This window comes from Orbicella franksi, chromosome 11, assembly GCF_964199315.1.
Source record: "Orbicella franksi chromosome 11, jaOrbFran1.1, whole genome shotgun sequence".
NCBI classification, from domain to species: Eukaryota; Metazoa; Cnidaria; class Anthozoa; order Scleractinia; family Merulinidae; genus Orbicella; species Orbicella franksi.
The window spans coordinates 2,834,039-2,839,894 of NC_138155.1; the positions used below are offsets into that span (position 1 = coordinate 2,834,039).

The 5,856-nt window shown below is 39.2% G+C and overlaps 1 pseudogene; it reads left to right on the forward strand.

Annotated features, from left to right (window-relative positions):
• The first annotated feature begins 2,756 nt into the window (after nucleotides 1–2,756).
• On the forward strand, nucleotides 2,757–4,244 carry LOC145502288 (uncharacterized; annotated as a pseudogene).
• Nucleotides 4,245–5,856: the final 1,612 nt, after the last annotated feature.

Here is a 5,856-nt window from a genome sequence, read left to right on the forward strand (position 1 = left end):
AAATGCTGGGAACAGAAGGTTTAACGGAAGCTACCACGACTTAATATTGTATCGAATTTTGTATCGATTTCGTTTCGTCTATGTTATGTCGATTTCAAAAAAAAAAAGCAAAACATTCACAAAGGTGGCGCTCTAATGTCGGCGAGTTAATTTCTTAATATTTCTGACTTTAGTTGCAGAAAAGCTCATTTCAAGGATGACAATAGTTTTTCACGTAGGTGGCCGAATGAATGAAAGCACTCCTTGGCTGCCTTGAAATGATTAAAACTGAGAGGGATATTAGATTCTGTAAAGAATAGGCTGTTTCCATGTCCTGCTGGGGTATTTCTGTTTTTCATTTATTTCGAAATAACACTCCAATGTCCTCCCTTTAAACAAAATTACCGCTTGGCTTGCGATTTATTAAGCTTTCGTTGATATTTTAACGGTCGCGACGCAAGAACCCATTTGCCCTGCATGTCTCATGATGACGTACCTCGTATATCCCCACACTAGATATGACCCATTGTTTGAGATACCATAGCGTTTGGTACCATGATCGAATGCTTCATTTCTAATCGTTTTAGCCTTTTCTGTCACACAGTACATTATAGTGATAGCTAGTGATTTCGCCTCTGAATCAGGCGCGAAAGCTGACGAAAACGCGCGTGATCATCTGCGTTATATTCATATATATTCTTCAGTAGAAATGCACAAAAAACTCAAATGATGCGTGAAACTAAAACGATAAACTAAAATATAAGACTGAAGGCTCTTTAAGTGTCAAAAAGTGTCAAATATTGGTACTGGTTTGATGAATGTTTTGAGCTTAGCCCTTCTTCACTTTGAAGAAGGGCTAATTCCCCAGGGGTACTCCCAGGAAAATAGGGTGGGGTGTGCGGCTCGCTCCCCAAAACCCTTACTCTATTAATGACTAAAATCTGCGATTTTCCCTATCCTATCTGTGACCTGATTAAAAATTCGAAACTCTATTTATGACCTGACCCTTAAATCAAAACCCTGTTTCAGACCTGCCTTATAATTAGTTCCCTGGTTCAGACTAATGTTAAATTCCCGTAAACCTTCCTTTGACGGTTTTTTTTTTTTTTTTTTTTTTTTTTGATAATGATGAAAAAGTGGCTTTTTCTTAAAAAAAAGCATACCCATATCAAGAGTAGAGCGCAAAAACCATACCCTATTTACCACCAAAATGACCAAAATCGATACCCTATTTGTGACTAATGACTGAAAAACCATACCCCTTGGGGTCGCACATACCTATATAGCCCGTATAAGGGATTACCCCCCGGGGGGAGGGGGAGGGCTAAGCTCGAAACGTTTAGCAAACCAGGTACTATTTGACACTTTAAGGAGCCTTCATGTCAGCCCTGCTGGGTGTTCCTAAAGACATCCAAGTAAAAACGAGGCTCCAGGCAAGTCGCCTGTCTCGAGAGAAACTAGACTGCTGGGAGCCGTTCTTTTCACTTACGGTCATAACATGTTTGTATTTGAATAAATTGACGTTTCACCTAAACCTCATGCCAGTTCTTCACTAACCCCTATTAGGTGGCAACCTCCCATTTCCCTGAGGGTGGCCGCTTCAGCTAAAAACAATCATATTAAGTGTGTGTTTGAATATGTATATTTGTAGTAACTTTTAATTTCGGACTGTTATAATTGACTGTCATCGCCGTTTCCAAAACAAAACCAAATGCCTGTCTTAAATTTTGGGTGGCTACATAATAGAGCTAAGGACAATAAAAAACTCTCATCGGGACGACCAAATTTGGCCCCACCGTTAAAAGAGACTTTATTTATGGTATTTTACTGATAGCAATTTCGGGACTTTGAAAATAATAAAGTTTTTTGGGCGCATTTAAAAAAAACTCAATGCGCTTACATTACTATAAAAAATAAATTGGTTAAATCCTGTAAAATATTTCTAATAACAGTAAATAAATAAAATAAATGAAATAATTAATTAAAATACAGTTTCTCATAAAATAAAATAAATCAGAAGTAGGATTTCCAAAACAAGAATGTTTTGAGGGCAGATTTAAAAGACGAAAGAGATGTTGTATTTTTAACAGAATCCGGTAGAATGTTCCATAATATAGGTGCGGAGAAAGAGAAGGCACGTTCACCGTATGTCACAGAGTTCACAGTAGGGACAGTGAAAAGAAGTTTAGAGGATGAGCGTAAGCTCTGTTGCGGGTGGTATTGTGGTAGGAGGGACGACAAGTAGGCTGGACAAAGTCCATGGATAATCTTAAAAGTGATGAGCAGAAGTTTGAATATAATCCGTGATTCAACAGGTAGCCAGTATAACTCTCGAAGGGCAGGTTTGATGTGGTCGTATTGCTTGGCTCCAGTGATAAAGCGTGCGGCAGTGTTTTGAACTCTTTGAACTCTTTGATAACTAACCGCTTAACAGAGGGTGGTTGTTTAACAGGTGGCTGCTTTATAAAGGTTCGACTATCATGCTGGGGTTATTTCTGTTTTTCATCTTTTTCGAAATAACACCCCAATGTCCTTCCTTTAAACAGAATTACCACACGCCTCGCTGTCAATTTCGCATTTAATTTTCGACTTTTATGTGCTTTCAAAGCTCGCCTGAGAAATAACAAAATTTCAGTCAGAATATTTCTTCGTTTGAGACACAACAAGTGTACCTCGATATAAATATTTGGACAAACTCACCGACTTTTTCGAAGCAGAATATCGTCTTGTCATCGTACGGTTACGACAGAAACTTACGTTTCAAAAGTCCATTCAAGATGAACCTTACTTGCAACAATTCCTGGGACAACATGAGCGGAAATTTTTCAAACGAACTAAATCAGAGTGTATCTGCTAACTTTTCAGCTTGCTCTGAAACAGCTGCTCAGAGACAAGCAGTGATCGACCCATTTGATGATTTTTCCAAAGCCGCTTTCGGTTCCTCCATCTTCATCTACGTGGTTTCGTTTACCACAGTCTTAGCCAATAGTCTTCTGCTTCTCGTTTTCTGCGTCGACCCACTGAAAATCTTCCGCAACGTAACCAAGTATTTCCTCATCGGTATGGCCATTGTCGACTTATTAACAGCACTGGTTCAAGAACCCATCTACGCCACTTGTTTTATCATCCTGTATATTAAGCATCCTTCCTTACAGAAATGTGGACCCTTTATGGAATTTGCAAGTTATTTCCCAACATTCTCTATAACGGTATCGTTATTAATCGTCTTCGCCTTTACCGTGACGCAGTACATCGTGGTTTCATCGCCTCTAAAGTACGCCCGCTTGGTGACCAAGAAGAAAGTCTTCATTAGCGTTGTGTCCATCTATCTTTACAGTGCAATCTTCTATTGTCTACCTTTGATGGGTGTTCCACAAAAAGTCATGGATGGTATAGACCTGTTCCTTCACAACTATGCAGTGGTTCTGATCACAATAGTTTTCTACATCCTTCTGCATTACACAATGAAAAAGAAAATGGCGACAGGAAGTACACTTCAGAACGAAAGTACATCCCGTGAGGAGAGCAAGCATACTCAAGTGCAACGAAACTTTGTTCGTTTGAACGTGGTCCTTCTCATTGTGTTGATTGTGTGTTTCGTGCCAGCAATGGTAATGTTTACCATAACACTACTGTTTATAGAGGACTATCTGCCTCCCATCCTGATTGCAAACTTTGATGACAGATAACCTGCACTACCTGAAATTTCTGCTCGACCCGTTTGTCTACGCGTGGCGCTTGCCAAAGTGTCAAGAATCCCTCAGATTAGTTATTTGTTGCAAAAACACAAGGAAGGAATCAAATCGGAATGAAAACAAACGAAAGGTGACAGCTGGAAAAGGTCGGGATGGCGAGTTACCAACAGTGGAAATGAACAAATCGGTTATAACTTTACTAAGCTTTAAGACTATGTTGGATTCCCCTGTTAGCGTTACCGTTGAGTAAATTGGTTGTGTAAGGACGGGAAACGATCGCCTGCATGAATGGCTCGTGATCACGTTCTCACCTCTTCTCTGTATAGACAGCAAATAATATCATTTTGTTCGGCCGTGTCCGTATAGACTTTAAAAACGTTTCCCTCGAAATAAACTGTGGATAGATGGACGTTTTTCTCCTGGTCGTTTTTGTAAATATCATTCAATATACGCGACAACCACTTATATTTCGTTTTCTTTTTTCGGATTCATAAAATCTACTAGCTAGTAATTAGCTGCAAATTCCGAGATTTATTGTGCGTCAACAAAGTTCATTATATTCCCTGTTTATCAACATCTTCCCAAAAGAAAACGGGCAGCTAGCGCTTGACTATAGACACTGTATAGAAGCGCGTCTTGCTTACGGAGTATCATAGAATATGTACTGAGGATTATTATCATAAAAGGTACTTGTAGTATTCAATGCAAGAAATATAAAACTCCTTATTGTATAAATGATTTCATGCTTAAATGAGAATAAGGCATAACTTGGAGTTCTGTGCCTGTCCATGACTCACTTTGCATTTGGCTTTTCATAGTTATTATTCATGATTAAAAGTTGCTTATATAGAGTGACTTAAAATTTCTGTCAGTAGAGACCGCTTTGTACGCAAAGACGTTCCACCAGTTTATTCTTGAACGGTAAAGTAACAGCCAACGAGAGTTTGAAAAACACATCTTGTTAACAAATTGAAAGTCACAAAACAATATTGGACAGATCCGTTGGTCCCATACGCTTGTAAATTAAAGAGAATATTTTGAAGATATCGTCCATGCAATTAGTAGCTACGAGCAATCTTTAGGAGCTTATCTCAAAACTACCCAGATGATACAGATGACAGTCCCAAGACCTATTACCAACCAATGGCTCCGGCGCTCACTTTTTACAAAGCAACACCACTTCTCGACTCGTTATGGTTGGATCCGTTGGTCCCATAGGCTTGTAAATTAAAGAGAAATATTTTGAAGATAACGTAAATGCAATTAGAAGAGCAATCTTTAGAAGCTTACCTCAAAGTCTATTAGTTATTATATACCTTCTCAAAACTAACCAGATGGTACTGATGACAGTCCCAAAACCATTTACCAGCCAATGGCTCCCGTACTCACTTTTGCAAAGCAATTACCTGGGAAAAATTGATTGTTCCATCTGGCCTCTTTGTCTTTTTTTTATGGCATTTTGTTAATTCACTCACAAATAACATCCTCTTAATTAGCTTCGAGGCGAGTCTTTCAAACGCTATGATTTGAGAATAACTATTGTTATATAACATAACCGTTAATCTTCTGACTCGGTACGAAGAAGGCATGGCCTGTTCATCTCAATCAAAGGTGAAAAGGACTAGCAGTTTATACAGGTCAGCTGGAGGTGTTCTATTAAAGGTAACTTCACGTGAACAATACTGAAACTAAGGAGCCACTAGAGATGCAACCATTAAGGTGTTTGTTCAGGACTAAGAGGTTGTCCTGTTCAGGACTAAGAGGTTGAAGATCTTTCAAGTGTCTCTTGGAATCTCTTCCTCAGTTTTTCCGCTTGTTCACGTTTTACTACAGCCTATAGCCAGTTTGCAGGTCCGTTGACATAACCGTGCAAGTTAAACTCAAGTTCAGCTTGTCGAGATCATTCTTCGAGTACCACAACATGCAGTCAGCAAGTGAAGACTTCAATTCCCCAATTAAAATGCTGCTTAACAATAATTCAACCGACAACTACTCCTCTAGCTAGCAAATACTTCATATGCTGGTATTGGACACAATTCATATTTTAACCCTTGTATTAAGGCTGCCTTTGCCTCAGCTTTCTTCATATCTGTAGTCTCGTTTATCCCCATCTTGGCCAACAGTCTTCTTCTGCTCGCGTTCTGCATCGATCCATTGAAAATCTTCCGCAATCCAACTACGT